The sequence below is a fragment of the Trachypithecus francoisi genome, unplaced genomic scaffold (assembly GCF_009764315.1).
Source record: "Trachypithecus francoisi isolate TF-2019V2 unplaced genomic scaffold, Tfra_2.0 Lachesis_group19, whole genome shotgun sequence".
Classification (NCBI taxonomy): Eukaryota; Metazoa; Chordata; class Mammalia; order Primates; family Cercopithecidae; genus Trachypithecus; species Trachypithecus francoisi.
In genome coordinates, this window is record NW_022681464.1 from 49,190,581 (window position 1) to 49,210,433 (window position 19,853).

Consider the following 19,853-nt stretch of genomic DNA (forward strand, 5'->3'; position numbering starts at 1 on the left):
GCCGGGCCTCCTGCTCTGGGCGTGCGGGGTCGGCCGGCCGCCCGCCTTCACTGCTCCGCCGCGGTTCTCGGCGCAGCTCAGCGCGGCGGGCCCGCTCGGGCTCAGGTGCCCCCGCTCTCCGGACCTTCTCGCCCGGCCCCGCGTCCCCTCCGCGGGCTTCCCCCGGCGGCCGGCCGGGCTCGGAGGCTCGCGGCCGGAGCGGAGCGGAGTGCGCACGCCGGGGTGGCAGGACTTCGGCAAGACCAACTTTCCGGTTCGGAAGCGGCGCGGGCCGCGCGGCTCCTCCCCTCCTTTCCCTCCCCTGCGTGCCCCCTCCCTTTCGCTCCCCCCTCTCCCCGCCCCCCAACCCGCGGGCCCCACCGACTCCGGAGCGCCCGCCCCGCCCGCTGCCGCCACCGGGGCCGCCTCGCCCCCGCGCCAGCCCGCCGGAGCCTCTGCGCCGCCGTCGGCTTAAATGCAGGAAAGGGAGGGGACCGCAGGACCCCGGTGTCCCCACCCTGGTCCCCCTTCCCCACGGGCCTCCAGGCGCCAGCGGAGTGGGCAGCGAGCGCGACCGAAAGTTACAACTCCACCAAAGTCCTGCGCGCGGCCCACCCCGTTCCCGGGATTTCGGGGATGACACGGGGGCCAGGTGAGGGGGTTGCGCACTTTTGGATCGGCCCCACACTCTGGGGCAGCTGGCGCGGCGCGCTCCCCGCACACGCGCCCGGCCCCTCTCCCGCGGTCGCACGCACGCGCCCTCGCCCTCGCCCCGCGCGCACAGGCGCGCACTCCCACCCGCGGCCGTGCACCCGCCTCGCGCCCTCCCGCGCGTGTCCTCTCTCCCCGAGCGGCCACCAGGATGTGCCCCAGGCCCAGTAGCCGCCGCGCCCGCGCCCCTCGCCCCAGTACGTCTTTTTTCATTTCCTAAATTTCTTATTTTTGGCCTTGCAAGTGGCCCTGTCTGATGTGAAGCGTCAGCACGGATGGCTTCCTGGAGCTTCCCCGAGTCTTTCGCTGGGGGAAGCGGGCGGTGAGCGGCCGGCCCGGGGCACTCCGCGGGCCTCCAGCTCCTGGTAGGGCTGGTGGCGGGGGTCCGCCTGGGGGAGGAATCCCCGCCTGTTCCATCGGACTCGGCCTGGTGCGGCTCGCGGCGCTGGGCGGGCTGCCTTCCATTCTAGAATCTTCCCGCTTGCTTCCCAGCCCGCGTTCTCCCGCCCGCCTTTAATTGTGTAAGTTTGACGAAGTCAGAGCTTTGGGTTCCAGGAAAAGCGCAGGAGAGTCATAGAGGAAGGGAGGGCGCAGGTTGGAGTCGTGTCCAAACAGCTCCTATCGCCACTTTTGAAAAAAAAAAAAAAGAAAAAAAAAAACCCTTAAGGTTGGTTTTATTTTGCCTTTTGGTGGCGGGCGTATTCATTTGAATTTTTTTTTTTTTCAAGACAAATAAAAGATGTTTGAAATCTCTACTTATCCCGTTTAACACACACATCGATGGTGCTTTTCTAGTTAAGCTACGGGCGAACGTCTTTATCCCGCAGTTAGGCTGCGAACTTGTGCAGATGCTCAGGCTTTGGGGGGATGCTCCAGCATCTGGCGCAGCGGCGCCCGGCGGGGAAAAGTTTGCAGCCCGGGCTTTGGGGCGCGCGGGGGGTAGGAATTTTCCGGAGAAAAGAGGGGCATAGAGAGGCGGCGCGGGTGGGGAGAGAAAAAAGGAACGTAGGGGGGAGGAGGGGAAAGCAGCTTGCAGGATGGGAGTTTCTTGCAGAATTTACAGGACTAAAGAGTTTGGGGAAGTCTCAGAGCCGCAGCGGAAAGGCAGGGGTCTGAGACTACTTTCGAGAGGAGAAACAACGCAAAACGATCGCTGGACGGCCAGACCCCTGGTCGAAGGTGCCCTAGCTTTTATGACCTGGTTAATTGTGTCTCTTTTTTTATTTTTATTTTTTTCCTGACCACTACTGCTGCTACTACCTCTATTTTTCTTTTAACCGACACACTTTGGGGAGAAGAAGCAGACACAGGTTCCCACAGCGTCTGACGCCTGCCGAGCAAGTCCAGAACCAGCTGGACTCGCAGCCTCTGGCTCGGCGGCACCAGCTCCCCACTGGGTCATTTTAAGCGCACTGTGCCCACCTTTTCTGTTGCGTAAGGCCCGCTCCCCCTGTCCCGCACCCCTCTCTCCAACAAACTGGCACGATGTCTTTAGGTCTTTCTGGGGCTTCCAAATGCAACTGTTTAATTTCATCGATCTGTTTTGCATTTCCTACAAGGTGTGGACCTGGGGAGGATCTTCTAAGTCCCTCCAGCGAAGGCAAGTGTGAGACTCTGGCCCTTTATTTGTAAGAAGCAAGCCTTCAGACTGCAGAAGTGTCGCGCGGGTCGCCGTGTGTTGCGCGAGTGGGAAGATGGAGGAGGCTGGCACGGTGCTTTCGTGGACGCAAGTGAACCGGGCGTGAAGGCAGGGTGCAAGCTTTGCCCTTGGCCCAGCCCGGCGTGGGCGCCGTCCCAGATTCCGGGCGGTGCGGGGTGCAGAGATCTGGAGAGAGTTGCGGGCTCCCCAGCGCAGGCTGCTCTGGGATTTCGTTGGAAGATCCGGCAGAGCCTTGGAGGAGAGGGCCGGGGAGGCTGTGTGTGTAGCGGAAGCTTGTACGAATGCCCCCACAGCTGAAATGGTGCGCACGAGTAATTTCTGCGGCGCACCCTTTTAAACATTGACTGAAGTGAACAAGATCAATTTTTAAAAAAGCAAAGGTAGAAAATAAAAGGCGTGCGACTTCTTGACTGGTTTGTTCCCGCCTTCCTTCCCTATACTCAGATCAGAAACTTTTCTTTAATTGCTCTTATTCAGTGCGACAACTTTTAATAAAAGTGTTTGCATCTTAAGCCCGAGTTGCAACCATAGATTTATTGCGAAGTGACAACGTGTCCACGGAATATTTTCGCAGATGACACAGGACGTGCGCTCTAGTCATGCCCAGATTAAAGGGACGCTGGGCCATGTGCCTCTGTGGGTGTAGACTCGAGGGGCACACACGTACTCGTCATCACATGACCACTGTCTATTAATATTGTCATACCTAAACACTCGCAAAAACAAAAGTTGCTTTTCTTCCCTGTAATTAAATCTAATTTGTTAATTGTCTTTCCTCTTGCAATGTTGTTTTCATCTTAAGAGGTGACACATTATTATTTTGTCTGTCTAATATTATTTACAAATTAATGCTGTATATTTTACATTAGTGAAACATATAATTAGGTGTTTGGTTCAATCGGTAACATTCAGATAAAACAAAGCCTCTCTGCAAGATTGATTGGAAGTGGAATAGTTGGTTCTAATTTACCATCACAGTCACAGTTTATTGAAGCTACCTGGCCCCAGATTCACAGAAGCTAGTTTTACCGAAGGTGCATTTGATGCCTTGTTTACAAGTATTTTCCCCAACCACTTAATGCATTAAAAAAAAAAAAAAAAGTCAGGGCTTTCATTTTCTGTCTTCTTTCACTGCTCCCCCCCACCCAAAGTTCCTTTCTTCTATTCTCTGGCCACCTCTCTCCCTCTCTCTGTTCCTCCCCCACCCCCAACTTTTGTTTTAGGTTCTTAGAGTTAAATCCAGCATGATTTTGTGCCTTTAATGCTGTGACAAGTGACTGCTAATTGGTTCTCACTTGAGCAAAGATATTACCATACTAATATTATTATTGGTAAGAAGAGGTAATTGATAACACCACCTGCCACTCTGGGGCAATCAGGATGATAAATGTTTCCATCAACAGGAAATCTGTGCTTGGTGTGCCACAGCCCAACGCAAACAGCATGTCAAGTGCCAATTATAAAGATGTTGCTTTTCTATTACATTGGGCGGGGGTGTGCTAGAAAACATATAGCCAAAAATTGTATTTATGGTTTTTTGAAAACGCTTTTTCCAACCCTCTGCCTACTTGAAGATAACTTTCCCCATAAAAATAAAATGCTCTACGTAAATAAACCAGCACATAGCTAACTGCCCTGTCCACACTGGATACAACTGCTGTGACCTCCTTTGCTCTCAAAGCTATTGAGATAAATATGCCTGAATATTTTTAACAGATGCGAGCCGGATGTGGAGTGTATCGGTCCATTTTGGTTGTGTGCTCCGAAGCCTTCCTGTGTGTTTATTCCAGTACACTGTGTAGTTTCACCGTAGCCATCAGAGGCAAACATTCCGTGGCTTTTTATGGCACACACAGAAACATCAGCTCACAATCGTCTTTGCACTGAGGGATGCAAACGATGGTGAAGTACTTCTCTCCTGAACTGTGGCTCGGGGCTGCATGTAGACCAGGAGGGGCATTTCAGCATGTATGATTACATAAATAATGCTAGCAAGTTAAAACTTTGACTCCTTGCCTATAGGGAGGCTCAAACGATTATTATTAGCTTGCATTAATAGATGCAGGCCTCAAAAGGCGAAATCAGCTATTGATAATTGCAAGAAGTATACAGCAGCTACTGTATCGATCGGCTTGTCCCTTATTCCCCTGGTATGGGAGAGATAAGAAGACTCACTCTTTAGTGCAATATAATTTCTTTTGACCTATCTGCTTGCTACAGACTTATGATGAATAGCCAGAGTGGTTAAAGTCCTTTATCACGAAAGTTACCGCTTGATATAATATTGATTCTTTATAACTAGCTCCAAACACAAAAATCAAACTGTCCACTTGACCATCATCATCATCAATATCATCACAAAGCCCCTGGAATAAAGATCAGCGCCAGCCTGAAAACGCTTTCTATAATCTTCCCGGCTAATCTTTATTTGCTGATGATGAAAAGAAAAAGAGGGGGAGGGAGAGTGAGTGGAATGTCATTTGGACGACCACTGTATTTATATGTGTACATACATTAGGTCAAGACAAGGGGGCCTCTCCTCAGGAGGACCCGCGGTCAGCGCGATCATTCCCCGCAGCGCTCGGTCTCCGGACCCACCCCGGGAGGCCCAGGGGTCGGGGGAGAAACAAAAAGGGCTCCACGCACTGTCTCGCGTTGGAGACAAAGTGAGCCCACAGCCTCCTGCTCGTTGGAAATCAATGCCACGCGTCCTCCACGCTCAGGCTGGCCCTGCGCTCCCGGGAGCGCCGGCGGAGAGGGGCGCACGCCGGGTGGGCTCGCCGGCGTGGAGGGGCCGGGCTGGCCCGGAGGCGCACATCAAAGGCCGCCCGTGCAATGCATGCGCGTTTCCCTCAATTAACGGCATTTCCTGCCCCCTCGCTTCCCTCCATCCGCCCCGCCCCCCGCGCCAGTCCGGGCTGCCTGAGCGCGGGGACGAGCCTTTGCCCGCGCGCGCGTCCGTGTGAGTGCGCGCGTGCGCGTGCGCGTGCGGGGAGTTCCAGGGGCGCTCCGGGTTTGCCCAGGGGGGGCTGCGAGGGTCGCCGGACCCCGAGGCCCAGTTGAGGCCGAGTTTCGGGCGCGTTTTGGGGAGAGTGAGACTTAAGGGTGCGGCGGGTGGAACGCAGGGAGGACCCCAGTTTCTGTCTCCTCTAACGTTCCCTGTGTCCGCACCTACAGGTGCGGCCTTCGACTCTTGCCTTAAGGCGCGGCTGCCTGCAGGACCCCAGTTGCAGGGAGGGGTACCGGGGCACCCTCATTTCACACGCCCCGGCGCGGTCTGTTCCCACCGCAGTTCCGCAACCTCAGACGTAGCGCGCCAAATGGGGGCTGGGAGGTAACCGTGAAAAGAATGTGGCCACAGGCGCGGGGACCCCGCCCCCGAAGTTTCCTCACTGGCGAGGCCGCGGGGGTTGGGGGCGGACGGGGGGCACCCTGGCTCCGGGCTCCACTCCGCCGGCAGGACGGGTCCTCGCTCCCCCTGCTCCCGTCGGTCCCGCCCCCGGGCTTTCCCAGGGCTCTGCACGCGGCCCAGCGGGGCTTGGGCACCCTCGGGTGAGCGGCGTCAGGCCCGAGGCCGGTGTCCCGCTCGCTCCCGGCTGTGGGCTGTGTCCCCGCGGCGCCCTCTGGGGAGGAGGACTGACACCCGCCCCCGCCCGGGGTTCTACCACCGCGGAGGTCATCGGGTCTGGCCCCCGCCTCACCACGCGGGGGCCACTTGGATGGCTGCAGCCGGAGGACCGGCCTGGGCGAAACCCCACAGCTGATTTCAGAACAGCGTCACTCGCGAAAGGCGTCCTGCGGGGGCTGAGCGGGGCGCAGACCCGAGGCCTCTTGGACGGCCCAGCCCCGCGCAGGTCCCCGCGGTCCTCTCTCGGCCTGCGGGGCGGGGATTGTGTGAGGGGAGCCCGCGCGCGCGGAGCTCCTGGCGTGAGAAATGCTGTGTCCACGTCTCCGCTCTTGGCCGGTCTGCGTCCGGGACAAACCGCTTGGGGAGCCCGGTGCTCTGGTTGTGTGCGCGCCGGACCCGGGGACGCCCCTCCGCGCTTTTCCTGGCTGTAGAGCTCCTCTGCTCTGCACAACCAGTTCAAAGAAGTTTCAGAAAGCGGGCACAACTTCGATGCAACCGTTTCCATCGTTCTTTGCTTTCTCATGATCACAAATGTCATTCATCTTGGCTCCAGGCTCTGCAAAAGTGCAGGGCCGAATTCCGCAGGAGGCTGCGTTTGTGGGGAGGCGCTCACCACAAGGTCCTCAACCACTGAGCAGGGGACAAAGAGGGCTGAGTGCGGGGGCGGGGGTGGCTCCCGCTCGCGTTCCAGGATGGGCGTCTTCTCTGTGACCGATTGCACTGAGCTGTTGGCCCACAGATTCCATTCGGACTGTCCTGGCAGGTCAGGGACAGGAGAAGAGGTACAAAAGTCAGATAGATTGGAATCAGTGCCGCCTCCAGGATGAAACAGAGCAGAGTGATCATCTCATTCTCAAACAGCCATGTGGCTTGCTTAGCTAAATACTCAGCAGGTGTGTCCAGCGGCCACGTGCTGGCGTCCAGCGATGCCTGGCTTGGGCAGGCTGGGGGCCAGGTGTGAGGCCTCCTCTCGACCTTGGCGGAACCAGGGCCAGCACTGCAGAGCCTGTGCCGCCCGGCGATGTGACGGATCTGCGGGGGTTCCTGTGTCTCCCTTGACCCCCAGGCCCACCTCTGCAGAGGTTTGCTTGATAACATATATTCCGTGCCTTCCAGTGTGGATGTCTGACTCATCAGCACTTTTCTGCTTGAAATCAGAAATGGAAGAACGAAAAGCACAGCGTCTCCAGGAAAGGGTAGTGTCACAGGAGCCACAGGTAGGGGCCTTCACTGATGGAGACACATGGGTCCCAAAGAAACTGATTTTCTTGGAATCGAAAAGTTAAGCAAAAGGAATTCTTTATAAGAATTTTGACTCCTGGTTGGAAGGTGGGTTTGCCTAAAGTCTGGAAATGATTGGATGCTGCGCAGGTGCACTCTGCTTTAAGAAAACCTAGTAAATCAAAATTCAGAAGCTAGAAAAGTTGATGGGATCTTTCTTTGCTTGACCAAGGATTCTTCACTTTTCAGCAGTGTTCACTGCAGCTGTCTTGTAAGTAGCCAGTTCTGCCATGTGTTGTAAAATTGGCTGGCCGTGTGCAGTGCAGTGTGTAGTGAGATGCCAGTACCGCCTTAGCCCGGCTTGCCCACATGCCTGGACCTTGGGAGTGGTGTTCCGGGCCTTTCAATGCGTCGCTGAAAGGCTGCAGTTGTGTTTTATTACAGTCATTCCTCTAGGAAGGGACAATCTGCCGTGACATGCCTGCTTGTTGATCTGGGCAGGCAGCGGGGGCTGGACAGTGGTGGCCTCCCTTAAATAAAGGTGTCCTCAGAGGCTGGGGGAGGAAAATGATAGGCTGCAAAAGGAAGCCCCAGGCAGTGTGAGAAACGCCGATGGCAGTAAAAGTATCCATGAGGGCCACGTGGCCATGTGGAACCCTGTGATGGAAAATAGGATGGAGGGGTCCCGTGAGGCTCTGAGACCACAGAGAGCAGTGGTGGAATGAAGGCTCCCAGACTGGCTTGGATGTGGAAGGTGAGTGGGAGAAGGCCAGGACCCTCGATGTTTGGGGCCTGGGCAGTGGGCTTGTTCTGGGTGTTGCAGACAATGGAAACCTCGGGGAAGAGGGGACCTCAGTGGAGCTGCCGGGGTAGTCTGGGGTTCCCAGGTCAACCCACTCAAAATTCTGTCTCAGAGGTTCCGAAGGCCTGAAGGAAGAGCTGAGACTTGAATGTGACACATCCAGACAATAAGACACACGTGATAAGAGAAAAATACCTCCACGGAGAAGCCCAGGACATGTCCTTCCCAGGCCTGGCAGGAAGTCAGTGCCTCTAGCACAGGAAGTCTTAGCGACCTTCTCCGTTACAAAGGCATCTCAGTATTTCCCAAAACACGACAGTTCTGAGGGTGTTTAGTAAACAGACTTGCTAATGGGAACCGTTTATTTCTTGTGGCAAACTTCAGAAAGGGCATATTCAGGGCACCACGGCCACCTCCTGCTCTCCAGTGGGACCTCCTCTGTGGACCCTGAAGACCCCCGTCACAGCTCATCGCCTGCCGCGTAGCCCTGGCAGGTTTCATTGTCTGTGCCTCTCAAATACGTGTCACAACCAGCCTTTATGGACCCAGGTTAGGAGGCACAGGCCCATGTCTTCTAAGCAGACGTCAGAGCCACTGGAGGTGCCTATAAATGCTACTTTCAGCACCCACTGTGGATGGGTGGCTTGGTGGGTGCCAGGTTGGGATGGGAGTGACTTGAGATCACACATGTGCAGTGGGCACACGTGTGTACATACACACACGTGGTACATACGTACATATGTATCCTGTGGTATAACACACCATGGAATACTACGCAGCCATAAAAAGAATGCGATCATGTCCTTTGCAGGAACATGGATGGAGCTGGAGGTCATCATCCTTAGCAAACTAACACAGGAACAGAAAACCAAATACCACATGTTCTCACTTGTAAGTGGGAGGTAAATGATGAAATCGCATGGAATCAAAGAGGTTGGAGGAGGTGGGGAGGGAGAGCAGCAGGAAAAATAACTATTGGGTACTGGACTTAGTACCTGTGTGATTAAATAATCTGTACAACAAACCCCTGTGATATGCATTTGCCTACATAACAAAAATGCGCGTGTATTCCCTAAACCTAAAATAAAAGTTAAAAAAAAAAAAAGGAAAAAAGAATACACTGCCCATCCATTGCATGCAAGCACCACGGTCCTCCCGCCCGGCCCACTTGCCAGTACTCCCTCCTGCTCCAGATGCTGGAGGCACAGGACACTGGAGCGCTTAAACCCAGCTCAGGAACTGCCCCTCATTTCCTCCGTGTCATATGGTATTGGCACATGTGTTCCTAAGTCAGATTATTCACCTGTGCTAAGGGCTTTACAGTCCACACAATACCCCATAAGGTACTTATTTAGTTTTATTTTAGAGATGGGGGTCTCACTGTGTTGGTCAGGCTGGTCTTGAACTCCCGGCCTCAAGTGCTTCTCCTGCCTTGGCTTCCCAAAGTGCTGGGATTACTGATGTGAGTCACTGCACCCGGCCCCTGGGTACTTATTATTGTCCCCTTAGTAAAGATGAGGAAACTGAAACCACAAGAGTTGGAATATCTTGTCCGAGGCCACTTGGCTGTTGGGAAGACGTCTCTGTGCCGGAAGCCAGGGTGCAACCAGGTTAGGTGGTGTGTCTGGGCTCCCACAGGCCACACTCAGGCCTCTCCAAATGCCGAGCTCATTCTGCTGTCTCCAGCCTTCCAGGGACTGTTTTTGAGGACGGTGCCTCCCCTTAAAGAGTAATCCCCGCCTTGGTCCTCAGAACCTTCTAGTTGGTTGTGCTAAATCAGAGAAGATGAAGCATTTGAAGAGGGGGTGGTGCAGAAATGATCTGCATGGGGTTTGGGTGTGGCCAGCCCTCCAGGATGCTGATGTGCACCGTGGGCTGGTGCAGCCCTGGGCACAGCAGTCAGTTCCCTGGAGCATGGAGAAGTGTGGGGAGAGGGGGCTGTTCTCAGGAAACCCTTCAACCAATGGCACTATCGCGGCTGAGCCATTCCGCGCCCGGGCCACAGGCTGGCCACGGGGTTGGTTCGTTCTCCCAGATGTGATCGACACCTCATTCCAAAGCGTGCAAAGATCTCAGTGTGCCACAGGGAATTTGCATGAATGTGAACATGGCCACCTCATGCCGTCAGGCACATTTGTGTCCTGAAACTGCTGACTGGGCCATTGTAGAGAATGGCCTGTACACTGTGGAGCGTGGCCCAGGGCTGAGACCGTGCCGCGGCTGCGGCTTCAGCGCCCCCAGCGCCCTCTCCCCACCGCCTCCGCAGCCCCTTTGTCCAGAGGAAGGACAGCACGGAGCACTCATGGTGGCTGCTTGCTTTTCTGTCGGTGAAATGAATACAGAGTACTTTTGCTTACACAGCGGGGAGAAATAGCAGCCTTTGATGGTCAACATGTTCTCCAGTATCACAAGGGTGTGGTATGCTTTTGTAACAATGTCTTTGCCACAACGATGACCAAAAATCAGTGAACATTTTGTGTCTATCGAGAGAGGATAAGGAGAGGACTGATGGGCCTGCTTTGCTCTGTCATGTCATCTTTGCAGGCCGTTCACCTTGAGTCTACAGAACCACCTGGGATTTCACGTCATACATGCAGCTTTTCTATTTTCTCCTTTTATGAAGAGATGTGTGTGTATATAAAACATCACTAAGCGCATATACAGATTTTTAAAGTGTTCCTATCTTCTGAGGCAGGGTGCTGCCAAAGAGAGTTCTTGCAGCAGGAGAGAGGGCTAAGCTCAGATGCAGGCTTGGGAAAACAGGTCACTTGGCCGCAGGTAGCAAAACCAGACCACCCCACAGGATCGTGAAAAGAGTTTATTAGAAGGATCAGGACAGGAGCAAGATTAGGTTTTCTAGAAACTACAGACTCCTGTGATTAGAGGGGTGGAGAGAGTGCAGCAACATCAGACCGGCCTCCCTGGAGGTGTTGGACGAGGAGTCCTAGAGGCCAAGTAGAGGAGGGTTGTGGATAACAAGGAGACTGGGAAGCAGGCTCGGGAGGGTGTGGGAGGGCAACCTGACTTGTTTCCAGAGAGAGCTGGTGCTGGTGGGTTCAGCAGCCAAGAAAGACAGGATTGAAAATAAGATTCAGGGTGTTGGTACCCAGTCTCGGGGTGCCAGCCCAGCCCGGTCCATTTCTCTAAGTTGCCATGGGGTGGAGCGAATGTGCTGTCATCTCTTCCATTCCTTGAGTTATGTATTTTATATCTCTCCTCTGTTGTTAATAAGCTTCTTTGAAAAGTCTGAACACAATGTTCCTACCTAGTCATGTGATTATGGGTGTTTTCTGCAATTTCAGGTTGTAGCTTATTAAATACACCTGCAGGTTTCAAGAAGTAAGGCAGACTCGTAGACCATGAGCATATTTTCTAAAAACAGGAATGACTTAAGAAGAAACATTTTATGACCTAACTCCATTTTAAAGTACCATTAAAAATAGCAGAAGGTGAATATGCTTTAGTAATACAATATTATATTGGTACAAGAATACTCTGAAAACATTCCCAAGAGACCTGCTGTTAACAAACGTATCCTCCCAGGAGAAGCAGGCCGGTGGTGGAGTTGAACAACTGTGGAAATGGAAGCAACCCATTTTTTGCTTTTCTGTTTCAAGCTGAGGTGAAATTCACAACCTGTAAAGTTAACCATAGTAAGGAGAACAATTTTATAGCATTCGTGCATTCACAGTGTTATGCAAACACCACTCCTATCCAGTTTCAAATTGTTTCATCTTCCCAAAAAAACACAATTGCCCATAGCAGTTACTCAGTATTCCCTTGCCCCCATCCCAGAAGCCATACATTCACTTTCTATCTGAACCATGGACCTTTTTTTTTTTTTTTTTGCCTTTTGAAATATGTTTTATTGATCAACTATGTCTTTGATAATGTGATGTAAAAGAAGACGCTCCAAATCCCAGGGGTGGTGACGATGACCGTGGGTGTTCCTGCCCCATGACAGTGGGTCAGCTCAGCATCGCTCGGAAGTGGAGATGTAATAATTATGCACATTTCTGGGGTATGAGGCTTTTAGATCTGTGCATACGATGGATAATGATCAAATCAGAATAGTTGGGATACCTCAAACAACAATTATTTCTTTGCCAACCAGCGGTTTTTAGTTGGAAGGTTTTGAGGAACCAGTTTGGGTGATTTTCAGGTTGCCCTGCTTGGATCGTGTGACTTAGATATACCCTTGGTGCCATCTCCAAATGACAGAATCATATAAAAACCAGTCAAACAGGTGATGGAAAGGAGACGTGGGGCGGATACTGGGTCTGTCTTGCCGTCCGCTGATGGTCACTGGGCCCATCCACAGCCTCTTGGTTCCTGTTCATGCAGGAAACAGTTTCAACTTGGGATCAGTGACCCCCAAAATCTATTCCTGTGTTTATAGGAGCGTGTGTGGTTTCTGAGTTTCTGGAGATTCGTAAGCTTTCGTCACAACCCGTAATGTAGGACGTAGGTCTGTTCAGTTTATTTTTAATTTTTGTAGTGATGTTTTTTGAGGAAATTGCTGAAGATGATAAATTATTTACACGATGAAGCTTAAAATATCTAATCGCTTTGAAGAGCGGATCATGGTGGTCAGCTCACCATGGAAACCCTAGCGCTTGGTCAGAGGAGGTGTTCCTCCAAGTGTGGGGTCCTCGAGTCCCTTGAAAGAAATGTTTAGGGTCACAGAAATTTGGGAAGTCTTGCTTGCTGTCCCGCCCCCGGGATTCTTGACATGAAAGTGTATTAAAGGCCCTGGCACTCCCTACAGTGAAGAAACCCCTGGTTAGTGCAATTCAGCCTTTTCCAAAGATATTTGACCAGAAAAAAGTCTTTCAGGCAGCTTCTGGTTTTAGCATGTGAGTGTGACGGGTGGAGCATCTGCGGGGAACTCTGGGTAGAGAGCTGTTTCTGTTGTAATGGGAAGAGCTCCTTGGGCTTCTCAATGGGAACCCCCCTGGCCCGCAGCAGGACTCCTGTGTTAGGGCAGCCATTGCTGTGCTGACCTCAAGAGCCCTGAAGCAGGCTTCTTGCCACCAGCACCCTGCATTCGGGCAGGCCATTCTCCATGGTGGGGGTGCCCTGTACATTAGGTGTTCACGGGCAGGTCGTTCTCCATGGTGGGTTTCCCTGTACATTGGGGTGTTCATGGGCAGGCCGTTCTCCATGGTGGGGCTGCCTGTACATTAGGTGTTCACGGGAAGGCTGTTCTCCACGGTGGGGGTGCCCGTTCTCTATGGTGGGGTGCCCTGTACATTGGGGTGTTCACAGCACCACTGGCTTTTGCACACCGGATGCCATGGCACCCCTTGGCGGGGAAGGGGGAATCACCTGCCCCAGGCTGTGGCTCTGGCGTGAGTGGATGGCTGGGCTGTGCCTTTGGAAGAGATAGACTCAGGCCACACCAGGGGTGTCAGGTGGAGAATTCCCTGGTCAGCCATGGGTGGAGACTTCGAGTCAGGGGGAGGGAGAGAGGGTTTCAGAGAGGAGGGTGGAGGAGAAGGCAACCCATGCTGCGCAGCTTCCTGGGGTGGGCAAGGCAGGTCTCGAGGAGCCTCCGCGGTGCTGGGCCGACCCAGAAGGAACCAGGCTAGCACCAGGTCAAGAGAGGGGAGACTTGTAAAGAAACGTGGGGACGGGGAAGGCGGTGACCAGGGCGAGGCCTCCGGGGGTGCCTGGCCTGGGCTCGGGCTGGGGCACTGGGTTGGGTGTCAGATGTGTGTGTCTTATTCTATGACGGTATCCCCTCCCTGAGGGGCATGACCCTCAGGACCCACACCTGCCCTCCTAGAGACGGAGAGGAAGGGAGAAGGAAGTGGAAGGCATGGAGTTCACTCGCTGAGTATGTTAGGAAACATACATTTTAAATTAGCCCACTCTACTATCCAGAACTATGTAGATGTTAGGAAACATACATTTTAAATTAACCCACTCTACAGTCCAGAAATATGTAGAAGGTGGAATAAACAGGAATTGATGATGGATTGTGCATGCGGGTATTTGTTGAGGGAAACAAACATTTTATTTTTTAATAAAGAGAAGCTGTGGTTTAAGAGTTGTAACTCCTTCGAATGGAGAGAAGCCCTTTCAGCTGTGTGGCTTTCAGATGGTTTGAGAAGCAGACAGGGCAGGGGTGTGTCAGCAGCGTGGTGGGAGGGCAGGGGGATGAAGGCTGGCCTGGAGCTTTTGATCTGGGCCACGTGGGAGAACGGAACACGGAAGGTCACGTGGAGGGGACATTGGAGGGCCTCAGTTGGAGTTGGGCCTGTGAGCGGTGGAGACTCAGCTTGGGAAGCTGGATCTGAGAAGTCATGGCAGTGCGAGAGGAGAGGGAGCGGGCTGGTCCTAGGCAGCGGGTGGGCTGGAGCAGAGGGACAGGATGTGGCCTCAGAATCTGTGAGTGGAGGAGCTGAGCCTGGAGCCAGGTGGAGGGGCAGCCTGGGTCCCACCGATGGCTCCTGGAGAAGGCAGTGCTGGTGCAGCCCACAGGCCGGCCACGTACGGATTTGGGCGCTGACTTGCGGGCTCTGGACAGGGCAGGCCTTTCCCTTTTTCTTGTTCCCCAGGAGCCACTTCTGTGGCTGGTGTGGACCATGGGTCCTGGGAAATGATCATCCTCCAGGGAAAGGAAGGTGGAGCCTTCATTTAAACTAAGCTCCCCCACCTTTTTTTTTTTAATTAAAAGAAATTTTTACACTTTTTACCCTACCATCAACTTGACTTTAATAAACCTTCCCCTTTATAAGAATTTGATCAAACCTCTCTGTATAAGAATGTATTTCTTAGTTCTAGAATCATATAACTGTTTTTACAGTTACCTCTTTGATTACATATTTGATCAAACATTAATGTTTTCACCAGTCCCAGAATATATGTGTGCTTCTGAGGGCAAAAATACCAAATACTATGTTTTGATAGATGCCTTAAACATTTCTGTAAATGAAAAACGGCAAGGAGAGGAAATCTAACAGGCGCTTCCAGTCTGTGGTGGAAGTCATCTGGACTGAACATCATGCACCAGAGCCCAAACCGCAAATTCTTAAAATCTATTTTTGTTATGATGGTCACAGACTTTTGAAGTTATTAAAAATTATAATGCTTTTAGAAAATGTACACTCATTTGAAAAATTAGTTTCAAGGAACTGACTTAAAACTATCGGGGCAAGAATAATAACAGCAAAACCTCTGTTAAAGGAAATTATCTCTGTCAGTGAAGTCTAACTAGAACTTTTCATGTTCTCTGAAACTCATTTTAATGTTGCAGTATAATGGCGATTCAACTCAGCATTTTGTTGTTCTAAGAACTCAATATGAGACTCACAGAAGCGATTATTAAGGGAGTAATTATATTTCAAAAAGAAACTGCTTGATGAAATGATTGAACTAGTGACAGATGACAAATCATTGCCTAATTCTGTGGTTTCAACGTGTCCCCAAGTTCATGTGTTGAAAACTTAACTGTAACAGTATGAAGAGGCGGGACTTTCAAGAGGTGATGAGGCGGCAAGGACTCCTCCCTCGTGAATGGATTCGCGCCATTATAGCGAGAGGGCTGGTGATCGTGGGCATGGGCTCTGGACACAGGGTGAGTTTGGCCCCCATTTTCTCTCTGGGTCATGTGCTCTCACCATGCGATGCTGCCTACCATGGGACGATCCTCACCAGGTACCACGCGGCCTCTTGGACTTCACAGCCTCCAGAACCATGAGCCAAAGGAGTTTCTTTTCTGTATAAATTGCCCAATCTGTGTAATCTGTTACAGCAGCAGAAAGCAGACTAAGAAGCCTAATTAACACAACAGAGTGTGCATGTGTGAGTGTGAGCATGTGTGTGAGCATATGTGTATGTGTGAATGTGAGCATATATGTGAATGTGTGACTCTGAGTGTGAGTATATATGAGTGCGAGTTTGTGAGTATATGTGAGTCTGTGTGAGCGTGTGTGTGTATGAGTGAATGTGTGATCATTGTGAGTCTATATGTGTGTATATGTGAGTACATGAGTCTGTGTGTGAGTACATGTTTTAGTGTATATGTTACTGTGAGTGTTAGCATGTGAGTGTATGAGTGTGAGCATTTGAGTATATGTGTCAGCATGCGTGTGAGTGTGTATGACCATGTGTATGAGTGTGTGAGTGAAAGCATGTGAGTATAGTTGTGTGAGTGTGTGTGTATGTAAATATGTGTGAGCATGTGTTTTGAGTATATGTGTGTGAGCATGCATGTGTGAATATGTGTGTGAACGTGTGTGTGTGTATGTGTGTGGGTGTGAGTGCATATTTGTGAGTGTGTGAACATGTATGAGTGTGTGTGTGAGCATGTGTGTGAGCGTGTAAGCGTGTGTGTTAGCATGTGTGTGAGTGTGTGAGCGTGTGTGTGTATGTGAGTGTGTGTGTGGGGAAATGTGAAGGTGCGTGGGAATCTTGAAGATCAAGAATCAAATAAGATAAATATTTCCAAAGTTGTAATAAAGCTGCTCAATGGAAAAACCTGATTTAATTTACAAGCATTCATCCCACACACTTCAGGAACAACTATTCAAGGAACTGAAGTGTACCTGGATTGCCTTTAATTTATGAATAGTCAAACATTTGGGAAGAAAAGAGAAAGTACATTCCTAATATCATTTGATATAAAAGTAACTGCTCTCTAAATCCTAGAGTCAGGTTACTTAATGTTGCATGTGGAAGAATATAAACTTAAACTATCAATTTTCTTCTATATAATTCACCCAAATTATATTCAACTGAAATTTTAAAAAATCCTTGTAACATTGAGTAACACCAAGGTTTGGGGCAACCTTGAGTCAAACAAATCTATGGACGTCATTTTTCCAACAGCACATGTGCTCACTCTGTGTCTCTGTCACATTTTGGTCATTCTCTCAGGATTTCAAAGATTTTCATTACTTATGATACATGGTGATCTGTGATCAGGGATCTGTGATGTTATTTACTATTGTAATTGTTTTGGGGCACCACAAACCGTGCCCACTTGAGACAGCAAACTTGCTGGATAAATGCTGGATGTGTTCTGACTACTCCACCAGCCAGCCCTTCCTCCATCCCTCTTCCTCTCCTCGGGCCTCTCTATTTTCAGAGACATGAGAACATTGAAATTAGGCCAATTTGTAACCCTACAATGGCCTCTAAGTGTTTGAGTGAAAGGAAGAATTGCAGGTCTTTCACTTTAACCCAAAAGCTAGAAATGATTAAGCTTAGTGAGGAAGGCATGTGAAAAGCCAACACAGGCCATGAGCGAGGCCTCTTGCACCGGACAGTTAGCCGAGTTGTGGATGCCAAGGACAAGTTCATGAAGGAAACTTAAGGTGCGACTTCAGTGAACCACAAGGAAGCACACAGCCCTACTGCTGAGAAGGAGAAAGTCTGAGTGGTCTGGACACAAGATCAAACCAGCCACAGCATTCCCTTAAGCCAAAGCCTAATCCAGAGCAAGGCCCTAACTCTCTTCAATTCTGTGAAGGCCGAGAGAGGTGAGGAAGCTGCAGAAGAAAAGTTGGAAACCAGCAGAAGTTGGTTCATAAAGTTTAGGGAAAGAAACCATCTCCGTAACATAAAAAGCACAAGGTGAAGCAGCAGGTGCTGATGGAGAAGCTGCAGGAAGTTCTCCAGGGGATCTGGCTGAGACCATCGATGAAGGTGGCCACACTAAACAACAGATTTTCAACATAGACCAAGAGCTTTCTTTTTTTTGAGACGGAGTCTCGCTCTGTCACCCAGGTTGGAGTGCAGTGACCGGATCTCAGCTCACTGCAAGCTCCGCCTCCCGGGTTTACACCATTCTCCTGCCTCAGCCTCCTGAGTAGCTGGGACTACAGGCGCCCACCACCTCGTCCGGCTAGTTTTTTGTATTTTTTTAGTAGAGATGGGTTTCACCGTGTAGGCCAGGATGGTCTCGATCTCCTGACCTCGTGATCCGCCCGTCTCGGCCTCCCAAAGTGCTGGGATTACAGGCTTGAGCCACCGCCCCGGCCAAACCAAGAGCTTTCTATTGGAAGAAGATACCATCTAGGAGTTTCCTAGCTAGCAAGCAGTCATTGTCTGGCTTCAGAGCCTCAAAGGACAGGCTGACTCTCTTGTTCAGGGATAATGCAGCTGGTGACTTCAAGTTGAAGCCAGTGCTCATGTGCTATTCTGAAAATACCACGGCCCTTAAGAATGATGCTAAATCTCCTCTGCCTGTGCTCTAGGAATGCAACGACAAAGCCAGGATGACAGCATGTCTGTTTACAACATGGTTTACTGAATATTTTAAGCCCACACATAAGACCTACTGCTACTGCTCAAAAAAAAAAGATTCTTTTCAAAATATTCCTGCTCATTGACAATGCACCTGGTCACCCAAGAGCTCTGACAGAGACACACAAAGAGACGAATGCTGTTTCCATACCTGCTAACACAACCTGTAGTCAGCAGTCTAAATTACAAGGAGTAATAAGACTTTCAAGTCTTATTTAAGAATATTATTTGGAAGGCTAGAGTTGCTCTGGACAGTGACTCCTCTGATGGATATAGGGAAAAGTAAATAGAAAACCTCTGGAAAGGCTTCCCCATTCTCAATGCCATTAAGAACAACGGGATTCATGGGAGGAGGTCAAAATATCAACGTCAACAGGAGTCTGGAGGATGTTGATTCCAATGCCCGTGGGTTCAAGACCTCAGTGGAGGAAGGCTCTGCAGGTGTGGTGGAAATAGCGAGAGAATTAGGAGTGGAGTCTGAAGATGAGTGAATTGTGGCAACCTCAGGATGAAACTTGAACAGATGAGGAGTTGCTTCTTACGAATGAGCAACGAGACGGGCGGATCACAAGGTCAGGAGATCAAGACCATCCCGGCTAACCCGGTGAAACCCCGTCTCTACTAAAAAAAAAAAAAAAAAAAAAAAAAAAAAGAAAGTAGTTTCTTGAAATGGAATTCGCTCCTGGAAAAGATGCTGTGAACGTTGTGGAAATGGCAACAAAGGATTTAAAATGTTACGTCAACTTAGTTAATAAAGCCGTGGCAGGGTTTGAGAGACAGACTCCAATTTTAAAAGAAGTTCTATTGTGGGTAAAATCCTATTGAACAGCATTGCATGCTACAGAGAAACCTTTCACAAAAGTAAGAGCCACTTGATGGGGAAAACTTCACTGTTGTCTTATTTTAAGAATTCGCCAAGACCACCCTAACCTTCAACAACAGCCACCCCGATCGGTCAGCAGCTGTCAACATCGAGGCAAGACCCACCAGCGAGAAGATGATGATCCACTGATGGCTCAGAGGATCCTTAGCAATTTTTATTTTAGCATTAAAGTATTTCTTTTAAAATTAATGTATGCACATTTTTTTAGACACAATGCTGTTGCACACTTAATGGACTAAATATACCATGAACATCACTTTTATATGCACTGGAAACAAAAATACTCGTGGGACGTACTTTAGTGTGATGTTCACTTTATTGTGACGCTGAACCACAATGTCTGTGGTGTGTGGCTGCATAAGCCTCTGTCATTGTCTGAGGAGAGAAGTTCAGGACCTCTCTCAGTTGTTTTACTGACCACTGTTTCTGCAGTTTGTTGGCCTGGAGAAAAAAACATGAGGTGTTATGGAAAATTAGATATTATCAATTTAATAATTTCTATTGATATGAACACTGTTAAAACTTTGCAGTTTGTATCATTTCTGTAAAACATCAGTTAAAATTCTTCTACGGCTCCAAAACAACTCATTGAATAATGTCAAAGGAGGAATGTGCTCTCTATAGGCTTGCAAGAAATAAAATGTATGCAATCAGGAAAATTTATAGGCTATCTCTGTAGACAACTGATATCTGAAAAAGAATATTTTGACTAGTT